Genomic DNA, 23,919 nt, shown 5'->3' with positions numbered 1-23,919 from the left:
ATTCTCTTGTGTCTTTCTCAGTATTTTATCACAGTGTTTGCTTAAAGGGATGGTGGCCCCAGGCTGGCTAGAGTATTAGTCTCACTGCTTTAGCACAGTGCTAGACACTCAATAGTTAAAAGAAAACATATGTCTTTAAACAAATATTGTTTTTTCTTGGTAGGACTTGGGTTTGAACTCAGGGTTTTGTGCTTGCAAAGCAGGTGCTCTACTGCTTGAGCCACACCTCTAGTCCATTGTGCTCTGGTTATTTTGGAGATGGGGTCTTGCAAACTATTTGCCCTGACTGGTCTTAAACTGCCATACTCCTGATCTCAGCCTCCCAAGTAGCTAGGATTACAGCTGCAAATCATCTGTGTCTGGCTGACAAACACTTTTTTAGAGCTCTGTAGTGGGGACAGTAACAATTTCTTTGCCAACAAATAAGATACTTTGACCAATAACTTAAACATGAAAAATAATTTGCTGCTTCTTGTGGAATAGAATACTTGGTGTTAAACTGTTTATCATTTCATTTTATAATGAAGCCCATGTGTGTGCATAGCTGGTTGCTGTTTAAAATCTATGTACATCGAAACCTGTGGGCTGTTATTGCTGTGTTTGGAGCTCTATTAGCATCATTATGTAATAAAGTTCTTATAATGTTTAATGTAATACTGTTTATAATATAATAATGCTTGTAATATTTTCACAATCAATGTCATAGGGGTCTTGTCTTTATTTACAATTATGATTATTTTGTTCATTGTAGACTTTTTGCATTAACTTTGATTTTTTTAAACTATTGAATTAAGTATGTTTACCTTTTTATTGTTGTGCTGGGTAAGGGTACATTGTGGTATTTACAAAAGTTCTTACAATATATCAAATATATTGTAGTTGAATGTATCCCTTCACTATTCTCCTTCATGCTCTCCTCCCCCCATTCCTGGAATAGTTTCAACAGATATCATTTTTCCATTTACATACATGTGTACACAGCATTTGTGCCCTGATTATTGAATGTTTTTGCAAGTGAGCACTTGACTTACTCCATCCTAGCTCCAACCTTAGAGGAAATTAACTGGAGCTTAAGATTTTTGAGCAGTTTTAAATAAAATTTATAGCATAAATTTTGAACACTTTGAGGTAATATGCCTTAAAAAAGTAATATTTGATTTTTCAGTTGTGTATTTAATACTTTTTATTTAGGTATTAATATCTAATCAGGAACCTATTGAAGTCACTTGTCTGTAGATGTGGCATGAAATGTGCTTGCTGTCTGCAGGCAATAAAGCTTATTTGTGATCAAAGAGCTACTCCTGCAGAGTTCCTTTTTTTCAGTTACTAATCCAGAAACATCTTTTGACTCTTGTGTCAAAAGAACTGTGATAAGTAGATGCTATGTATAAAAAAATGAATGAAATATGATGCTTACCTTCAAGTAGTTTCATATTTGTTAGCCAGAGAGAGTTGGTCACATTTAGAATTAAACTCAGTCATGTCCAAGTTGTATCTTCTAAAAAGGTTTGGTTTATGCATGTGCCACACTCACAATACACACACACACATGCACACATACACGCACACACTGCAGCATTTAGCCTATAGACATTATCTTTGGAGGACTTAGATGCTTTGCTTAGTTATTCTAAGTCAAGTTTTACAAAACAAAAGATGGAGTGCACTTGTGCGAGCAGGAAGTCTCCCTGCACTGAAGGCCATATGGCATCAGGTGTAGGCTAAGAACCACCTTGTCTGCTGAATTATGTCATCAATGACTTCAAAGTTATCATTGACGAGCAGCAGCTGTTGGCAGGAATAGTAAATCATATCCCATGCTTTTAATAAGAAATAGTATTGTGGCTTTTTTGAAGAGCTCATTTTAATTTTTTTTTTTCATTTTTCTTTTATTATTCATATGTGCATACAAGGATTGGTTAATTTCTCCCCACTGCCCCCACCCCCTCCCTTACCACACACTCCGCCCCCTCCCTCTCCCCCCTCCCAATACCCAGCAGAAACTATTTTGCCCTTATTTCTAATTTTGTTGTAGAGAGAGTATAAGCAATAATAGGAAGGAACGAGGGTTTCTGCTGGTTGAGATAAGGATAGCTATACAGGGACTTGACTCACATTGATTTCCTGTGTGTGGGTGTTACCTTCTAGGTTAATTCTTTTTGATCTAACCTTTTCTCTAGTACCTGTTCCCCTTTTCCTATTGGCCTCAGTTGCTTTGAGGTATCTGCTTTAGTTTCTCTGCATTAAGGGCAACAAATGCTAGCTAGTTTTTTAGGTGTCTTACCTATCCTCACCCCTCCCTTGTGTGCTCTCGCTTTTATCATGTGCTCATAGTCCAATCCCCTTGTTGTGTTTGCCTTTGATCTAATGTCCACATATGAGGGAGAACATACGATTTTTGGTTTTTTGAGCCAGGCTAACCTCACTCAGAATGATGTTCTCCAATTCCATCCATTTACCAGCGAATGATAACATTTCGTTCTTCTTCATGGCTGCATAAAATTCCATTGTGTATAGATACCACATTTTCTTAATCCATTAGTCAGTGGTGGGGCATCTTGGCTGTTTCCATAACCTGGCTATTGTGAATAGTGCCATAATAAACATGGGTGTGCAGGTGCCTCTGGAGTAACCTGTGTCACAGTTTTTTGGGTATATCCCCAAGAGTGGTATTGCTAGATCAAATGATAGATCGATGTCCAGCTTTTTAAGTAGCCTCCAAATTTTTTTCCAGAGTGGTTGTACTAGTTTACATTCCCACCAACAGTGTAAGAGGGTTCCTTTTTCCCCCGCATCCTCGCCAACACCTGTTGTTGGTGGTGTTGCTGATGATGGCTATTCTAACAGGGGTGAGGTGGAATCTTAGTGTGGTTTTAATTTGCATTTCCTTTATTGCTAGAGATGGTGAGCATTTTTTCATGTGTTTTCTGGCCATTTGAATTTCTTCTTTTGAGAAAGTTCTGTTTAGTTCACGTGCCCATTTCTTTATTGGTTCATTAGTTTTGGGAGAATTTAGTTTTTTAAGTTCCCTGTATATTCTGGTTATCAGTCCTTTGTCTGATGTATAGTTGGCAAATATTTTCTCCCACTCTGGGGGTGTTCTCTTCAGTTTAAAGACCATTTCTTTTGATGAACAGAAGCTTTTTAGTTTTATGAGGTCCCATTTATCTATGCTATCTCTTAGTTGCTGTGCTGCTGGGGTTTCATTGGGAAAGTTCTTACCTATACCTACTAACTCCAGAGTATTTCCTACTCTTTCTTGTATCAACTTAAGAGTTTGTGGTCTGATATTAAGATCCTTGATCCATTTTGAGTTAATCTTGGTATAGGGTGATATACATGGATCTAGTTTCAGTTTTTTGCAGACTGCTAACCAGTTTTCCCAGCAGTTTTTGTTGAAGAGGCTGCTATTTCTCCATCGTATATTTTTAGCTCCTTTGTCAAAGATAAGTTGCTTATAGTTGTGTGGCTTCATATCTGGATCTTCTATTCTGTTCCACTGGTCTTCATGTCTGTTTTTGTGCCAATACCATGCTGTTTTTATTGTTATTGCTTTGTAATATAGTTTGAAGTCAGGTATTGTGATACCTCCTGCATTGTTCTTTTGACTGAGTATTGCCTTGGCTATTCGTGGCCTCTTGTGTTTCCATATAAATTTCACAGTAGATTTTTCAATCTCTTTAATGAATGTCATTGGAATTTTGATGGGAATTGCATTAAACATGTAGATTACTTTGGGGAGTATTGACATTTTTACTATGTTGATTCTACCAATCCATGAGCATGGGAGATCTCTCCACTTTCTATAGTCTTCCTCATTCTCTTTCTTCAGAAGTGTGTAGTTTTCCTTGTAGAGGTCTTTCACATCTTTTGTTAGGTTTACACCTAGGTATTTGATTTTTTTTGAGGCTATTGTAAATGGAATTGTTTTCATATATTCTTTTTCAGTTTGTTCATTATTAGTGTATAGAAATGCTAATGATTTTTCTATGTTGATTTTATATCCTGCTACCTTGCTATAGCTATTGATGATGTCTAGAAGCTTCTGAGTAGAGTTTTTTGGGTCTTTAAGGTATAGGATCATGTCGTCTGCAAATAGGGATATTTTGACAGTTTCTTTACCTATTTGTATTCCTTTTATTCCTTCTTCTTGCCTAATTGCTCTGGCTAGGAATTCCAGTACTATGTTGAATAGGAGTGGAGATAGTGGGCATCCTTGTCTGGTTCCTGATTTTAGAGGAAATGGTTTCAGTTTTTCTCCGTTAAGTATAATGCTGGCTGTAGGTTTGTCATATATAGCTTTTATAATGTTGAGGTACTTTCCTTCTATTCCTAGTTTTCTTAGAGGAAGAGCTCATTTTTAATATAAGGCATAAGTCATCACCAACACTATATATAAGAAGGGTTTCAATTTGCTTACATCATTCATTTTTGGAAATTTTAATTTGATTTCAAAATATTTAATTCAACACTCACTTTGTGCAAAAACATAAGCTTAAATCCCTATTTTTAAGAAGCCTAAAATCCATTTAGGAAAAAGTCATGTGACACTATCTAGAGTCCAAAATCCAGTATTCCATGTGTCAAGTGCAGATCGCAGTCATTGTGGGAGAGAAATGAGTGTGGGGGAACAAGAAGTTCAAACTGGTGTGGGGTGAGAAGAAGACTTTGTAGAAATGGGCATCTGACTTGCGTTGTGATGATTGTGTGGGTTTTGTTTTATTTTAGTTGGTGAAATATGGAAAGGCATTTGATGCCAAAAAAAAAAAAAGGCATGGACAAAAGAGTCATGAAAGTACATACCAGTTGGAGAACTGGGACCTGATTAGGCATTGATGTTAATTGGTGCTTTTCAACCCTGGCAGCCCATTGAAATCATCTGGAAAGCATTAAGAACACTAGTGCCTGGGTTTCATCTCTAGAGATCCTGATTTATTGGTCTTTGGTATGGCCTATGCATTGGGATTTTTGAGAAGGTCCTGAATTATTCTAACGTGTGGCTAAGGCTGAGAATCTTTGGTGTACAGCAACAGATTTAGTGTAGTACCATGGGAGGTAGGGCAGATACAAAGGAAAATAAAACATACTTTTCTTGGACTAAAATATCTTTGTGCTGCAATTTTTTGAAAAAAGCACAGAGAGTTTGAAGAACTATAACTATTAAGTCCATATGGAAAAAGTTAAGGGTCATAGGTTCTAATTTACATTTACAAAGGAAAAACTGAGATGGTCAAAGAAGGCTCAAGAAGGTAATGTGGACAATCGTTAGAATTCACTGTGAGAAAGAATAAGGTTTAGGCCTAAGGAGAGAGAATTTTGATTAAAGGAGTAAGAAAATGGTAATGAGAAGAATCAGCACTTTGGTTCTTCTAATGATTGTCTTTGGCTCAAATTACGAATGTGTGGAAATATCACCTAAAATTAGTCCCTTGTGTCCTTTCTTTCATCAAATGTGCATGTGTCCTTTCTGTCAAATATATATATGGGCCAAGGAACACACAAAGGGAAGGGAACAAAGGTGGGCAGGTGTGCTTTTTTCAGAGTAAATGGAGAGGAATGGCATGGTCACTGTGATACCTTTTTTTTTTTTTTTTAACATCTGATCGATCTTCCAGGATCAAGGTTCCCTGGCTTCTTGGACAGTTCCTGCCTCCTCACCATGCAAGTCCTATTAATTCTGCCTCAGCAATGACTTCTGCATTCTGTGAGATGACAGCTTCCTTTAGGACACAAAATGAAACCGCCTCATTCAGTAGTTAGATAAATGAAGTGCCCAAAGTAGAAACTTTTTAAAAAGATATATGGTTTCAGTCATTGTCTCTCAACTTGTTTTACTGTGTAGCACTTAAACATGCTTCAGATGTGTTCAATCATGCCATGCTCTCCCCATCCCCCACTATAGTTGAAGTTCTTTACACACTACTCTGTGCCCGATAAAGTCATCATTCCTTCTGCCCTCAGTGCTTACTACAGTGCATATTTAATACATGTTTATCAAATAATTACCCTACATGTTTCCCAGCACAGACTTCCTATTTTACTTTCTTTTCTGCTTGTCTTATCAACATGTGGCCTTTGAGTAACACTGATTTCCAGGCCCCAGGAACTTGCTTCTATGGACACATATAATACCTGATTAAAGGACAAAGCCTTTTAACACTTAATTCTCAATGATTTTCTGTCTGCTTTCTTTCCATGGGATTCTTCCATTTCATTCTGGTTCACAAAAATAAAAGAAAAAATTAGTTTATAAGCATTTTTTTCAGTAGTAGATACCTGAGTTCTAATGAATGAGTTGGCCTTTACAGGAAATTTGAAGGATCAAATCATTCATCTACATCTGAAATACTCCATAGTGGATCACCAATCAAGGAAACCAAATATGAAGAAGTAGTTTTGCCATTCATAATAAAATGATTTACTAATCAAGGCACAGAAAGAATGTGCATGTATATGCCTTCTCTTTTCTAGCTGTGATTATTTCTCTTCAAAACTACTCAATATCTCTTTCCTAAAGAGATGCTTTTCTAACTGCTTTATTTCAAAATTTATCCAGAGTCTTCAAATACACAAGTACTATTTTTCTCTGATTCTTCAAATATATAAGCACCAGATAAATTATCTTAAACATAATTTTGATAGTCATTTCCTTACTCAAAACTTTCAATGGCTCTCTATTCTTACCACAAATGCATTTTCCTGATTTGATAACTTCATGTGCAGGCCCAACTCTGCCATCTGGACTCCTATTCTGCTATCCTCTACATGAAGCTCCAGCCAAATGTGGCTGTTTGATGCACTTGCAGTACAATGTGCTCTTTCCAGTTACCTTCTGTGTTAGTCAGCTTTTTGTTAATACTACAAAATACCTGAGATAATCAATTTACAAGAGAAAAAAATTTATTTAGTTCATGGTTCTAGAGATTCCAGTGTAAGACAGGATGGGCTCAGTGCTTTGGTCATCTGGTAGGGATATGAATGGTAACAGGTGGGACCACGAGGCAAAGCAAACTTCCTGACTAGGAGTCAGGAAGAAGACAAGAAGAGGAAGAGACTGGGGTCCAATAACCTCCTTCAATGACATGCCCCCTAATGACCTAAGGACCTCCTATGCCCTTCCTCCTAAAGGTTCTATCACCTCCCAATACCCTCACCCTGAGGACCAAGTCCTTAACACTTGGACCTTGTGCTCCAGCCACAGCATAGCATCTTGGTTTTGTCCTTTTGCTTCTGTTTTTCATGAAATGTCTGCATTCTCATTCATAGACTATTTACCCATCTTCAAGTTTTACTCAAAACTGCTTTCTTCATGAGACATTCTGAATTCCTGCAAATGAACACAATCCCTCCTTTCTGTGATCTTTTCTTTTTTTTTTGCATTGACATTTTATTTTTCAAATACTATCCAGTCTGCACCAATTACTTTTTAAATTTAACACATATTAGTTGCACATATTAATGGGGTTCAGTGTGATATTTCCCATCCCTGAACCCTTCTCAGACCCTAGTCATCATGATTCTACTTTCTGATTGGAAAGTAGAATTGTCTGTTCTTTTGCTGAACTGTTGTTTCATTTTTCTCTGGCTCACCATCTGGCTCATATAAATATCTGTAACTATTCTACAGATATTGGGACTGTATGGGTTTTGAGAGGATGAAGCTTCTCTCTCTCTCTCTCTCTCTCTCTCTATCTCTCTCCTTCTATCGCTTTCAGCAGTACTGCGGATTGATCTTTACACTGTGCACTTGCTCAGTTCTATCACTGAGTTACATCCAAAGCCCAGATATTTCTTCTTTAAATGTCCATTAGCCTCTAGCACTATAGACAAGTATGACAAGTTTTATTAAAGTGTAGTGAATGATTACAGCTGACAGGAATGAGATACATTATTTTATACCTGAAATGTTAAAAAGGAGACCTTGTAGGAAGGCACAAGAATTATCTATTTAAATATTTAGAGGAACTTTTATCCCTATAATTTTAAGTTCTAAACATTTTGTGTTTTTTTTCTTTGCACCATCCATCATTTCACCATGCACACACACACACACACACACACACACACACACACACCCATAAAAGATAAGCAGGTTTAAACTCTCTGTGTTTATTCTGAGTTGGGCAAAGAAAATGTGACATCCTTTAGATGAAAATAGCCTTCAACATTCTATAATTGTTTTAGTTAAGTCATTTTAGATGAAACATTTATTATCACCATGAATTCAGTTGTCAGGTATTGAGTTATCAATTTTCTTTGAGGAAATGAATCTTGAGGAGGTATGGAAAAAAGGGATACATTTTATAAAATGTCATAATGGAGCCAACCATTGACTTTTGACTAGTAGGAGCTTTAAGTGTTAAAAATTTGTTATGGCAGCACTAGGGAGACAAGGTAGGAGGATTGAGAGTTCAAGGCCAGTCTGGGTTACATAATGAGTTCAAGGTTGACCTAGGCTATATAGCCAGGGACTGAGAATATAGCCAAGGGCTAAGCATTTGCTTAGCATGTATAAGGCCCTGGTTTTGATTCCCAGCATCGAAAAAAATGATCTGTAATGTACAGTTAAGGGAATTACCAGAAAGAGAAGTTTCTGAGCTCACAGTAAAAAGATTTCAGTGTATATCGTGTCTTTCTCAAATGAGCTTAAAGGAAAAAGTTATAGTTAAAGTTTGGATGTCCAGAAGAGCTGATATTCACATCTGGTTGTTGCCATTTACATGCCTTTGTTGAGCATCCATTTCGTGAGCTTTTCAACTGGCAAATGTTGGACACTTCTTCATGGTTAAGACAGAATCTTTGTCAATCATACAGGCAACTCATGTGCCTGTTTTCTTCTGTCTTATTCCATGATTATATCTACTGTCTCATCTGTTTATAAGCAGAACTTCTATAAAAATAAATGCTTTGTGGTTTATCTAGAAACAATACAGAAAAGATAGCTGTTATTTTTGGTGAAGAAAATCAGTTTTGTACAGTTTATCTCAATCTAAATAAAATGTGAATTTTGCTTAAAATAGCTTCTAATGAGGAAGAAAAATTTTCCATAGCAGTTATAATCCCTTTACTATAACATATAACTGTTCAGAGAAAATAGAACAGTATGATATGATTATATATTTAAGAAGAAAAATTTGTTTCAACTATATTGGGTAGGACATGGAAATGGATATATCTCTTCCCCCCAACAAAAAAATCCCAAACAGCTCTTGTCCTGCATACAGCAAAACTGTGTACACTTGATCATTTACTGATACCTAGAAAAAAAGATTAGGCTGCAGAAACGTAATCTGTCTTTTGAGCCATATATATAAGATGAATACAAGGGGGAGCTCTTAAGGACAAAATAGTAAATGAACATTTTATGTAGGACAGAATATTTCATTCTTCTTTTTCCAGGGCTGCAGTCAGTAGCTACATCCCCTGTAACGCTGGGGCTTTATTCTCAGAAAACACTCCACAGGTTCATTTGGAACTTACTCTTGATAGTCCCACTCCTGTTTTTGTTTCTTTCAATGGCAGCCCTAATAAAAGTTAGATGTCTTTGAAGTGTAATGTTAACAACTAAAAAACTTTTAATATCTTCCCTAGTAAATAATGAAAGCGTTCTTGGTTAAGTTACCCTAAGGAATTCAAGGATTCTTCTTTCCAGCCTTTTGTTATTGATTTCAGTATGGTAAAAACAAAAATACAACATACTAAATGATGAGTTCACTATGAAAATTTAAATTTCCTCATGTACAGACCAGGTATTGCATTACCAAGTGATGCCAAAGGAGGATGAACTGTTATGTCAAGAGTGAACTTATAGGTGATCTTATTTTTTTAAGTCACCAGCACATCTGGCCTATATGTACTGTGAACTATGTTGCCTCTTTCCCAGCTCTACTCTGACTGCTTTGATTCAAGTCCCTCAATGGTGATGATTATTGCCACAGCCTCTGGATTCATCCCTGACCTCCTCAATCCACACCCTCTGTTCTACTGCCAGACAGATGCCTCTCAAAGTAAACTGGACGATGTGCTCTGTTTGAATCCTTCTGAAGGCCATCCAAGGCCTGTGAGGATCTGAGATGGCCTTTGCTCTCTCCCCTTTCCCCACCCTTGTGTTCCCTGCACTAGTACATAGTCGTGCTGATGCTCTAATTGGCTTTTATGTGCTTTCCCAAATGTTCTTCCCCTTTGCCCCCTTTGCTCCTAGGCTATTTTTCTACTCAGTCTTCTTCAAGTTTCAATGGTAAGACACCTAAAAAATTAGCTAGCATTTGTTGCCCTTAACGCAGAGAAACTAAAGCAGATACCTTAAAGCAACTGAGGCCAATAGGAAAAGGGGAACATGTACTAGAGAAAAGGTTAGTTCAAGAAGAATTAACCTAGAAGGTAACACCCACGCACAGGAAATCAATGTGAGTCAATGCCCTGTATAGCTATCCTTATCTCAACCAGCAAAAACCCTTGTCCCTTTCTGTTATTGCTTATACTGTCTCTACAACAAAATTAGAAATAAGGGCAAAATAGTTTCTGCTGGGTATTGAGGGGGTGGGAGGGAGAGGGAGGGGGCGGAGTGGGTGGTAAGGGAGGGGGTGGGGGCAGTGGGGAGAAATGAACCAAGCCTTGTATGCACATATGAATAATAAAAGAAAAAAAAAGTTTCAATGCAATGGCCATCGCTTCAAAGTTGCTTCCCTGTCCTTGCTTCTCATGTCCCCCAATTTCTTGTGATTCCTCTCACAAAGCTTTTGCCTTATGGTATCATCACTGTTGGCTTCCCATCTTCCCATCTAGATAGTGAGCTCCTTGAGGAGCCTTTACTAAATCTTTCTTGTCTTTCTACCAACATTCCCTGGGATAGGACCATTATCTGGAGAGGTGTTGATTATATGTTTGTTAAAATGAGATCTACTCTAAATTGCTTAAAAGTTAACTCACGTTACATCATCACTCCATTCTTCTTTTAAATGATCTCTTTTCTGTACTTAATTTAAAACAAAGAAAACACTGCCTAGAAGTGTTGGGGAAAAATATATTCAACAAGACTATTACTGTCTGGGTGACTTTGTTCATTTTCTCATACACAGCAACTCAGCAGCATTTCAGTTGTTGTTTTCGATTAAATTGATTGGCGCAAACCACACTCTACAGAGGGGTGATCTGAAAAATTGATGTTTGTGGGTCTTTGAGGAAAAATGGACTAACCTATTGAGCATATGATCTGAAGTTACCTTAGGACATCTTAAACTACTGCTCTATAGTTCAGGCTGCAATAATAATCCACAGTCTAGAGAGAAAACAATACACTCGGAAACTGCGCTCTAAGTATTCTGATGCTTATGAGAATGTGCTCAGAGAGAACAATAAGTCATCTATAACTCTGTGTTGTGTTCCTACTGTAAATATTCCTCAATGTATTCAATCTCTCCTCTCATTCACACTCTCCTGTCTCTGACACACACACACACACACACCCCAGCAAGATTTTGATAGGATGTATTCCAGCAGGAGAGAAAGATACAGCGAGAACTAGAGATTGCAAGAAAAGCCTTGCAACTTGCAGTCAGAATGCCTGGGAAAGCAGTTGTTGTAGTCTGATTGAGGGAGTCATCCACTAATTCATAAGAAAAGCACTGTTGGTATTTTAAGCACAAGGTATTTTTAATCATCGCTTCATTTATAAGAAAAAAAGTGTAATCTTTAGCAGAAAGTTAAGGGCAGACAGGTGAAGAATCTATGCTCTCACATTCAAGTGAGTAAAAGATAACTAATAATTCTTGTAGGTTACTACATATGCTTTCCTTTTCAGGATTGGATTCAGGCTCCTTGAAGATGGACATGAAGATATCTACCAGCTACTGCACTGGTGATGTTTAAAATTCCATGCTTGTGTGCCTGTATGCTCAGACTGTGGTACTTTGTGCCTTAGAAAAGGTGTGAACCTGCTCAAATATTATTTTATTTGAACTATAATCTTTTTTGGAGTGGATCTATTTGCTATTTCCAAAGAACAAAGAGTCAAAAAGGATACACTTTAAGGCTGTTTGATCTTCCCCTGATGTGAGCAAAATTATGGGGAGCCTTTGAAGAGTTAAGCACCCAACTAAGTCCCACAACTGTGGGGAGCAAGAAGAACAGTGAGCCAGGCTGAGAAGGGAGAGAAGGGATGGGAAGAAGCCAGAGGCTAAATTTTAGATATCTCTCATGTTCCAGGCATTATTTTATTTATTTTTATTTTATTTAATCTCACAAGAAACTTGCAATGGAAATTGTGTTGTCCTGTTTTATATGTGAGGAAACATATGCTCCTTGAGATTGATTTATTTGAGTAGGCCATGCATGTAAGAGACAGTTTAAATCCAAATATTTCTAAATGGTATTCTTAATATCCTACAGCATGTAGCATTACTACACAAGGCTTTGGAGCTGTTGTACTTGTGTTTCCTTCAGCTCTGACATTGGCCTTGGACAAGTCACTTAACCCTCGGCGTTTGTTTCTTCAGCCCCTCGGCACAGGTAAAAATGCCTTTTCTGTGTTCATTATGGGGATGTTCTGAAGACCCAACAAACAGCATATTTCAGAAATCATTTTGAAAAATTACAAAACATTAAATGACTATAAAGAGCCCTTGTCCCTCACCTAGAGAATGGGAGACAAATCAATTTGAGGGACACTGGTTTCGTAGTCTGCAAACTTGCATTCACAATTTCATAAAGATTTCTTTGCTGCAAGGATCTATTAATTATAGAAGCCAATCTGCAGTACACTGCTTATCTTACATACAATTAATTATTCTATAAATCAAACATGCAAGTTGTTGGCAAATGACATCTGCAATCTTTGAACTGACAGCAAAATATATTATGAATCATAAATACCGCAGGCTGACTTTCATTTTGGTGCTAGTACCCAGGAGCAGATTATTACTGCTGTGAAAAAGCACTCATGCTTGCTGGTGATAACAGGACACGTCCAGACCTCTCAGCACCTTGGGGGGCAGATCTTTAAGTTCTGATCTCAGGTCAGCAGGCTCATTTGACACCTTCCAATGAAAGTGGGATAATGGAGACTTCATGGAAATTTGTCAGGGCCTGTTTTGTTCTGAGATCTCTGGTCCCTGAATAATTTTTTTCTGATCTTATAGAATTCTGATTCCACCCTAGCTAAAAGCACCTGGAAGAGTACTTGGTATGTGGTAGGTACTCAATAAGGGTCTATCTCATGCTACAGTCAGAGTGTCTACCTGTTTTCTCATTACTGTTGAGTTTTTATTGCTTCTCCTATAACTAGATTAGTCTGTAAGGTCTTATTCCATGTGCAGAACCTAAGATTCTGGATTGAGTCTTGGGTAGGGTCTTGGTTGTCTAACAGGCTTCCAGTCAGTTCACAACTGACAAGTTAAAGTTTTGCACATATTCCTGGCTTTTTACTGCTCTGTCCTTCAGTGAAAGCCCTAGACTACTCAGGATGAAGGGTAACACTTTGTGTAGAAGTCATAATTGGTTGAGGTTGACAGAATACTGTTACACTGGGTGGCTTTATTTAATGTATTTTAATTTTGCCAACAAAATGTCTTTTTCCTCTTTCTAGGAAAATTTGAAAGTAATCTGTTCTTGACTTAGAAAGGCATAAATAGTTTATGTAATTTGGCAAAGTATTTGTGTACTGGTAAATTATAAAGTATCTCTTTCAGGTTTTCACAATTGGATTATCCTTTTGTTCTCTTCTACTTATGCATTAGCATGTCAATTAAAAGAAAATGTTAACTTATTTGATCCTTTCAGTATTTCTCAAAAAACAGCAAACTGCTCTGTATACTCATGCATACCATCACCAAAAGGACATACAATTACTATTTATCAGGACAGGTGCATTGTATATATCATTCATTCTGACATGCACATGTTTTCACATGTTATTATCTCTGAAATTGGCTACATTGTATAATTGAAAGCATGTTAGAACTATTTCATAATTTAATGGACAGTATTTTTCTTCCTTAGAACTACATAAAAAGAGGGCATATTGGCTCAGAATTGATGAAAAGTAATTTAAAGCTAATCACAGCTAAACATTTTAATTCACATTTGATAGATATTGTATAGCATCTCATTTGATCTTGTTTTCCTTTTGCTGTACTTTTTGTACTGCAAAAGTTGGAACCCTTAAAATTTTCCTAAACATCAATGTTGCCACAGTTCAAGTTGAAAATTGAATTTTGTTAAATAGATGATAGCACAAAATTTGATAGGTAGAAATGAGTGTGTGTGTGTGCATGTACTACTGGCAAGCAGGTTTTGAAGAGAGCAGTTTCCTCCATAAGAGCATTCTAGTGGCCTTTGCCCATTATCCTGGGTCCCAGAGGAAATTATGGAAGGGACAGCAGAAGCCATGGTGGGTCTCTGATCCTCCTTCCTGGGGCACTGCTCTGGGATGTGTTCTCTCACTCAATAGTCCTAGTGGTAGGGTAAGAGGTAATAGCTCCCCAAGATGTGAGGTTTGTGTTATTCTAGGAAGCTCAGCCCAGAATTCGCTTTTAAAAAAAAGTTTTATTTTATTCATATATGCATACAATGTTTGGGTCATTTTTCCCCCTTTTCCTCACCCCCTCCCTTACCCCCCCACCCCCTCCCTCTTCCCCCCTACCCCCTCTCTATCCGGCAGAAACTATTTTGCCCTTATCTCTAATTTTGTTGAAGAGAGTGTAAGCAGTAATAGGAAGGACCAAGGGTTTTTGCTAGTTGAGATAAGGATAGCTATACAGGGAGTTGACTTGCATTGATTTCCTGTGCATGTGTGTTATCTTCTAAGTTAATTCTTCTTGAACTAACCTTTTCTCTAGTTCCTGGTCCCCTTCTCATATTGGCCTCAGTTGTTTTAAAGTATCTGCTTTAGTTTCTCTGCATTGAGGGCAACAAATGCTATCTAGTTTTTTAGGTGTCTTACCTATCCCCATACCTCCCTTGTGTGCTTTCACTTTACCATGTGATCTAAGTCCAATCCCCTTGTTGTGTTCGCCCTTGATCTAATGTCCGCATATGAGGGAGAACATACGATTTTTGGTCTTTTGGGCCAGGCTAACCTCTCTCAGAATGATGTTCTCCAATTCCATCCATTTACTAGCGAATGATAACATTTCATTCTCCTTCATGGCTACATAAAATTCCATTGTGTATAAATACCACATTTTCTTGATCCATTCATCAGTAGTGGGGCATCTTGGCTGTTTCCATAACTCGGCTATTGTGAATAGTGTTGCAATAAACATGGGTGCTTTTCAAGTCTAAACAGAATTCCCTGTACTGAATCTCTTCCTGCTTAAAATAACTGGAGTAGCTTTGGTTTCCTTTACTGAATCCCTGACAAGTACAACAGAGTCTTATACGTATCCTTAAACAAATAAAGATATCAACAAAATATGAGAATAAGAAGATTTTTATCCATTTTTTTTAGATTAACTGTATCTATTTTATTAGATCTGATACTCAAGCACTGGAATTTGTCATCATGGTTAAATAATGCAATGCAAATTATTTACTTAGGAAAAAACCATAGCATTTTGTATTTCTATAACCTTATTATATGACTATGGAAGAAATATTACTCTTTCAATAATAACCTTAGGTTTTTTTTCAATCTAAGGTAGCAAAGTATAAGAAAATATATGCACATAAATAAGTTATTGTTAAATTATGGAAAAAGAGCCACATATAGTACTGCCCTATTTATTTATCTCTCCATTTGTTACTTGAAGAAATAGAGTTTAAAGAAAAAGAATATATTCAGGGTGTCAATATGAACCACCAGTCTGACCTTAAATAATTCATTTCATTTTACCCTGACTCAGATCTTTTTTCTATAAAATATGGAGAACTAGACTGTTACTTGCCTGGATTTCAAGGTTACTCTCAAGAGGAAGAATTAGTTATTGCCCTTGCACATACTTGGGAAAGAACTTATAAGTTTAGGGTACTATTAAATTTGGAGTATGTACTCTTACTGTTCTTATTACTAAGACTTCATAGTCACCAAATTTTGAAATTAACCAGATACAGGATATTTATCTAAGTAAATGGTATATATATATACTGAAAATTATAGCTTCAATCTGCTCTGTGAAAGAGCTCTGTCCATAGATGAGATAATGAAATTCATCCCAAGGTTAAACCAGAACATCACTGTAAACCATTAGGGAGTCACTTCAAAGCTAAAAATAATTCACTAATAAGTGTTCCTCAATTTAAGCTCCTTTCTCAGAAATGATTAAAGGGTGTATCTTAGAGGCCAATAATTTTCAAGTTAACTGCCCCCCTCTTTTTGTCCAGGTTTTTTTCCTATTTAAGTTTAGATCTATGATATTTAAGCCACATATCAATGTTCTTAGTGAAAATATTCCTTTAGACTATGTCATCTATGACGAACAAAGGAAGAAAATCAGCCACACACCTTTTCCTAAAAATAATATTTCATTTCTGTTAAGTGTCTTATAAAATCAAGCTGATGCTTCCTGCTAGCATCTTCTGTATGACTTTTCATACAGAAAAAGCAAGATTCAAGCAGGGCTAGATGTAAGAGTTGATTTTAATATAAGGAAGAGAATTTAAGCTTTAGGGTTTGATTATTTCCTTATTAGCAGGGTGAGAAAGACTGAATTTCTTTCAATCTGTAGTTGTGAAAGAGATTTATATACTTCAATTACTATACCTATTTTAAGTAGCAAGAATAGAAATTTCAGAAGGTGATATTTCTCTATCTAATATTTGAAAGGTAATTTAATATGATAGTTACATGCACAAACTCTGGAGGTGACTATATGAGACACTCCAAACTATGAGTTGGGTGACTTTGAAAAAACTTAACTTTCCTATATTTATCAATTTATTTTAAAAAAGACAATAATAATGTCTACTTTTTAGGATTGTCCTAAGTTCATGCAAGTGCTCATTAAACTATTTTAACAAGATATAATACTGCCTTACTTCCTTGTCTACAGGATGTAGGGTACTTTGAGTCTGAGTTCTCACATGATCAAGGTCAAATGAAAATTCCTTCTTACACTCAATATATAACATACTATATTAAATAACAGAACTCAAAACACTATGAAATAAAAAATTAGTAAGCTCAAGGATTGGAACTACAAATAGGTTCCCATGATTTGCTATGCTGTCAGAATACAGAGAAAGGTAGTAAAACAAGTGTAGCTATTTCTAACAATACAAACTCATGTATTTGAAAACATTCAACAATTTTATTGTGTTTCATAGCTTCATACAATGAATTGCAAGATTGTACATACTTATATAATGCCTTTTTCCCCTAAAGTTGTGTCCATTGAATTTCAGTCTCTTAAGATGGAAAAATAAGCAAAGACAGTGCAGAGGCATACCACAGTCAAATAAGCTAAATACATTTTGAAATATTGCATATTCTTTCTTAAAATTAATATTATTCATTAGTATATTACAGTTTTGAAATACAGAAGCCTATTTAATTATGTTTAACTGAACTTTCTCAAATATTTAATCATAAAATTAAATTTATTCTTATTACATTGAGGGGTGTGCAACAGAACTAATGATCCAAAGAATACATTGTAGGAAATGACAGCATAAAAATAATCATATCAAGGTCTCTCAGCATGTATATTCATGAAGAAATTCTATCTGAATACCAAATTATAGCTATTTTTATTCAGACTTATTTGAGGAACTTAATATGAGTTATAAAATCCATGGTCATCAGCAAGATGATGGAATGAGTTTTCAGCTATCACTGTCCACAGTACACTGAAGTTGGCAGTCAGCCACAGGTGAGAGTACCTTTGCAAGAGTATGCAGGTACAGTGGATAAGTCCTTAATGCATTCACAAAGCTTAAAACTATCCAGATAGTTTCAATCCAAAGAGGACTTCTTTGAGATACATTATATTTAAATTGTAAAAATCAAAGCAGACTGGCATAAGTAATTATACATACCTGTAATGCCAGCACTCAAGACATAGAGGCAGGAGGATCATAAGTTTGAGATAAACTAGGCTATATAGCAAGTTCAAGCCATCTTGAGCTACATAGCAAGACCTTATCTCAAAACACCAAAGGCTAAGAGTGTAGCTCAAAGGAAGAGTGCTTGCCATGCTTAGCAAATGCAAGATCCTGGGTTCAATTCTAAGCACCAACCCCCCACCAAACTCTCACACAAAATCAAAGACAATGAATTTTGAAAGCAATAAGGGAAGAGATTAGTCACATACAAAGGATCTTCCATTAGAACATCATCAGATTTCTAAGCAGAAATCTTGTGGGTCAGGAGAGAATGAGATAATATAGTCAAAGGGCTGAAAGAAAAATTTGTCAACCAAGAATAACTTTATGTGGCAAAGATGGCAAAGAAATGAAGAAGAGGAAAGGACTGCACCAAAGAAAATCTGAGGAAGTTGATCACCCCTAGATCTGCCTGATAAGAAATGCTAAAGAGAGTTAGTTTTTATTTATCTTATTGTTATAATTATTAACACATGTTAAATATACAAAATAATAGGTCTCATTGTGCCTTTTCCATACATGCAAATATGTACTTTGACCATGTACACTCTCCTCTTGTCCTTTTCTCCTCCCATGCCTTGTCCCCCTTCCCAGTTCTAAAGGGAGTTCTTTAAGCTGAAAAGCAAGTATGATAATTAATAATATAAAAGTATCTGAAAGTATAAAACTCACTGGTAAAAGTAAGTGTATGGACAAGTTCTGAATAATCTTAATATTGTAATGGTATTGTCTACATCACTTCTAGTGTAGTATGAAAGTTAAAAGACAAAAGTATTAAAAGAAATAATAGCTGAAATAATTTGTTAATAGATGCAAAGTATTTTTAAGAAGTAAACTTGACATTAAAAAACAAAATGTGGGAGAGAGAGTAAAAGTGTAGATTTTTTGTATGCAATAAAAGTTATCAGTTTAAAATAGACTGTTATATCTGGATGATATTTTATGTAATCCCCATGTTAATCACAAAGTAAAACTTATGGTAGATAGACAAATAATGAAGAGAAAGAAATCAAAACACATCAGTGTAGAATATCATCAAGTCACCAAGGAATTGCAAAACATGATGAAAGGAACTAAAAAACAGACACCAATTAACAAAATGGTAATAGTAAATTCTTATATAGCAGTAAATACTTTAAGTGCACTGAATACTCCAATCAAAAGACATAGAATGGCTGAGCAAATAAGAAAATACAAGGCTTGACCATGGGACTAGTGGAGTGACTCAAGTGGTAGTGTGCCTACTTAGCAAGAATGAGGCCCTGAATTCAAACCCCAGTATCCAGCATTGCCAAAAGAAAAACTTGACCCTACATTATCTATAAGATTCAGGTCAACTTTAAGGACTCACATAATATGAAAGTAAAGATATTCCAGGTAAATGGAAATTACAAGAAAGCAGGAAGACTAATACATCAGATAGAATACAGTCTAATTTAAAAACTGTGAAAAGAGAAAGACAGAGACACTGATTACTTAATCAGGGGTCAATTCATCAGAAGAACCTAACAATTTTAACATATGCATTGGAGCATCTAAATATATAAAATAATTATTAACAAATCTAAAGGGAAAAATAGCAATATAACAATTGTATTCTAAGATAGTGTTTATGGTAGAACAAATTCCAAGACAGTATATATAGCAGAAAAAATCATTCAAACTTAAAAAATAGACAACATGTGGAATATGATAAACTGAACTCTTCCTTGGGGTCGGGGGAGGACAAAATAAAACAAAACCAAGCTCTAAGACTGCTTTGTTGTTAGTGAAAATAAGATATGGTAGTTTCTGCCTATATGCATTTGGTGGATGTACTGAACTATGCTAGGCCTTGAGAATATAAGTAAATGCATGACTTTCACTTATATTATAAAAAGGTAGGTTGCTGCCAAGCATAAAAAGAGAGAAAAGTAGAAAATTCCAGACATGGATAAAGGTGTAGAGGTGGGAGTGCATATACCCTGCTCAGACCATATGGACTAAAACAATAGGCAAAGGAGTAATGGCAACACATGTCAGTGCAAATTATTTAGCACATTTTAAAGGGTCTTGAAAGCTATTGTGTAGTAATATGATGTATAATTGCAACAAAGTCGAGTAAAATTCAAAGTGCAAGCTGGCTAGCTACTGAAATTTGACTAATACAACTGAATGTATATGAAAAAAAATTCTTTGCTTATTTTATTTTGCCAATGGCCTAGAAGATTCAGAATAAATTTCCCAGTGCTTCTCAAGAGAATTCTTGTTACTGTAAATAAGTAGTATTAAATATTAAAAGAAAGCCTAAATTTTTATAATTGTTTTCTAAATTCATGAGTGCATGGTATTTTTATATTGCAGAGAACTTTTGGTAGAAACTTTATTGATTAAATGTACCAACCCAGGATCTACATAATCACAAAATTCCTTAAGTTTCTGATAGCAAAAATGAAAACATATAACTAAATATAGAAACATCACAATTAGAACATTTCAAAACATAGAGAATTTATTTGCAACTTTACACAGATGTATAATAATAAGTAATTATATTTGTGAAACCCTGAAAGTTGAACAAACAAACATGTCTGAAACCCAGTGGTGATACAATATTTGGTTTCTTTTTGGAAAATTCTTGGGTTGGCAAGAGCTTCTTTCTAGATTTACTGCAACCCATTAGTAGAAGAAAGGAGTGCTGTGGAAATCAAAAATATCCATGAAAGTGGGAAATTATAAGGGACATATGAAGAATTAGAACAGATTTACCCCAAAGCACAGCCAAATTGTTTCCATTCTTATGAACCCCAAGCAGGACCAAGTTTGTTGATAACACAAAAACTAGCAGCAACAGCAACACTTGTGTACAAAGTCCTTGCATAAAAACTCTCAAGTTATGAAAAAAGTGCTTTGACTAATAGATCAATCCTGACATTTTCATGTTCAATGGGTCAGATATACATGTGACAGAAAACTCCTGCATCAGAAAGTCCTGTTGAAGGAGAAAGAATTTCAAATTTCTCTTTTGCTTTAGATCAGAGAGAAAGGCTATATTACAGTTTGTTGTAAGCCCATACAAGACATTTAAGCCAGAGTCCAAACTTTAGCTTCTCTCTCAGTCTCTCTCTCTCATCTTAGGAGTTTTTGGGAAAGGGAGCCTTATCATCAATTTGTTATTTATTTTGACAGAATTAAATCTATTATTTTGGAAGAGAGATAATTATATTACTTTTGGAGATTCCTGAACTTTACAGTAACAATAAAGGATTTATAAACTACTGATAAAAAATGTTTCCAAAGCAAAAAATCTTTAAACACCTGCTGCTTGCCACATTTGATGCTTCCATAGAAATGAAGTAGTGGGCAGGAGAGCTATAACTAAGGAGGAGCAATGAACTGGAATTGGACCATGGTTTTATATTAAGAGTAGCATTCTATTTCATCCTAATTAGTGTAACTTATTAATTCTGCAAACATATTTTGATAGCCACATGATGATCTGAGAACAAGATTTTCTTTGCCTTCACTAAGATCTCCATTTATGACAGAAAAATACCAGTACTAGTTATATCAAAACTCTTTTTGAAATAGCATATCAGCAGGAGGAAAAATTAAAAAAATAGGGAAATCTTGCCTTAAATAAGCATATATCCTAGCAATTCTTGGAATACCCAATGAAAGGTTCTCTGTGGACTACTCCAGTGGCCTTACTTTAAAGAGCCTAAGTGGGGCCACTTCTCAAAGGTAATACTGCTGCAGAGTGTGGAGTCAGCCACAGAATACATTCCCGGGTCAGCTTTGTTTTTTAAACACTAAGCTATTACTCTTAATAACAACCGACCAACCAAAAAAACCCAAACTGCTTAACCCATTTGAATTCAGAGCAAGTCTGCAGCTCTTTCAGAGTGATGGGGGCCTGGAATGAAGGGCTAGGGAAGCAGTAGGGGATTGGCCATTCCTGTAAGAGCTGAAATCCTTACAGAACCTAGGTGCTTCCCTTTTCAATCCCTTTAAAAATCCTTCCAACTCTTGGAGATCAGTGCATGGCCTCCATTTTCCAGATGAGCAATATTAGGTTCAGAAATTCTAAGGCAACTCAGGCCCACCCACTGTGAGTGGTGGGCTTAGAATATGAACTTCATTCTACTTCCATTGTTTTTGTGTGTTCTTTCCTCTCCACCTTAATGATTGCCTATTAGGAGATACTGTTCATTTCTCTATAAACAAATCCAATTTTTCCTGCCACCTGGTTTTGATGACTGCCCAGTCTGATTTTTGTCTTAATTATATATTTTTTAAACTGTAGGGTTTTTTTCCTTTCCATTTATCTCGTCTTAGTAATGAGGTTGGAAAAAATGAAAAATATGCTAGTTTTGTTTGGACTGAGAACATTCCAAAATATTTGGCTGTACCTCAAAACCCTGCTAAAATAATATTATTTATAACTCTCTGCTCAGTCAATTTTATTTTAAGTTTGGCTATTTCCCATGGGAGGCTGTTCTTTCTTATTGATGGTGAGGTTTGCTGCTTGGAAGCCTTAATCACAAAAAGCAAGACTCAAGACCTTGCCTTTGTGATAAATGGAAACTTGCTATACAATAGCACTAACTACTTTGGCAATTAGTTGCTGGATCTTACAGTTACCGGCTAGTTCAGAGCTGTTATATACCTAGGTTCTTGTGATGGTGAAAGAATTCAGGTAGGGTACAAAAATATGGTAAAAATGATAGTAAAGTTTATTAGGAAAGGAATTTAGTATAACAGGATAAAAGTGGGGAGAGGTAGGGGAAAATGGAGAAATATTTCCTTCCTGTTCCCCATGCAGGAAATGGGAGTAAAGACTCAAAACGGCAGCCCCATCTCTTAGTTGTATACTTTCAGAGAGCTGGGGGGGACACACATGACCATTAAGACAGTGGATCTGGGTGGGTAAGATGGGTGCTAAACCAGAAAAGGTGTCATTGAAGCCTCCTCAAATCACAGGGACAAGAAGTGGACTTCCATTTACTAGACATGTCCTTCATTCTTTTTGTCCCTCCACCCATCCAAGGAGCCTTGGAGCTTGTCAACGTCTCAAAGCAAAACAGACAAGGCAGATGCAGATAGCCCTGGAATGTAGAAAGCCCTTTTTTTTTTTTGGGACCGGAATTTGAACTCAGGGCTTTGTGCCTGCAAAGCAGGTGCTGTACCATTGAGGCACACCTCCAGTCTGAGACAGCTCTTTTGTTAAACATTTAAAAGGAGATGGGGGGAAGGGGTGGCTAGCTGCTGTAGCTTTTTAGTTTTTACTTTCTCATTTTCATGCCTGAGTCTGGCCTTACAACATATATTAAAATAATGTAATTTCCCTATCTCCTCATCTATCTCTCCTGCCTCATCCATCACCCCCGGCTAACTTCTACCTAACATCACTGTCAGAATCTTTGGGGTGGGGCATGGAGCGGGGACAATAACATGAGTTTCCACAGAAGTCATCACAGAAGCCTAGTCACAAAGCATGATCCTTCTGGCACCATTGTAGGTCACATTTTAGAACTGGGCTTTAGTGTGGCATGGCTGCTTTGCAGAATGCCTTTTGAAGAATACAGAGTTAATTTCTTCTACATTCCTCCTCAGTAAGCTATTATTGTTAGCAGATTTGTTTAGCCGCCTAGGCAGCATGGGACCTTTCATTGACTTTTGAGTAGATGATTTGATTTTCAGGCGGAGATGAGGGAGAAGGCAGCTGGCAGAATGATTACAATGGAAACCCCACGGCAAGTAGCGGGGAGGCAGGCTTTGACAGGGCATACCTGAAAGAGAAGCCTGTCTTCACCCTGATGTATAATTGAACACTGTCTACAACTGACAGCAAAGCAACGTGAATCACAGAGGCCAAGGATTTGTTATTAGAAACTTAAACAA

General features: G+C 36.4%; 1 long non-coding RNA gene across 1 annotated transcript in view; it reads left to right on the top strand.

Moving 5' to 3' along the window:
• Window positions 1–23,919, top strand: part of LOC141423084 (uncharacterized) — an 80,570-nt gene that overhangs the window by 33,882 nt on the left and 22,769 nt on the right. The window contains exon 2 of the long non-coding RNA XR_012447739.1: window positions 11,801–11,925. This is a non-coding gene — a long non-coding RNA (uncharacterized lncRNA). The remainder of the gene's footprint in view (window positions 1–11,800; window positions 11,926–23,919) is intronic.

The sequence above is a fragment of the Castor canadensis genome, chromosome 5 (genome assembly GCF_047511655.1).
Source record: "Castor canadensis chromosome 5, mCasCan1.hap1v2, whole genome shotgun sequence".
NCBI lineage: Eukaryota > Metazoa > Chordata > Mammalia > Rodentia > Castoridae > Castor > Castor canadensis.
This window is presented reverse-complemented; position numbering and strand designations above follow the sequence as displayed.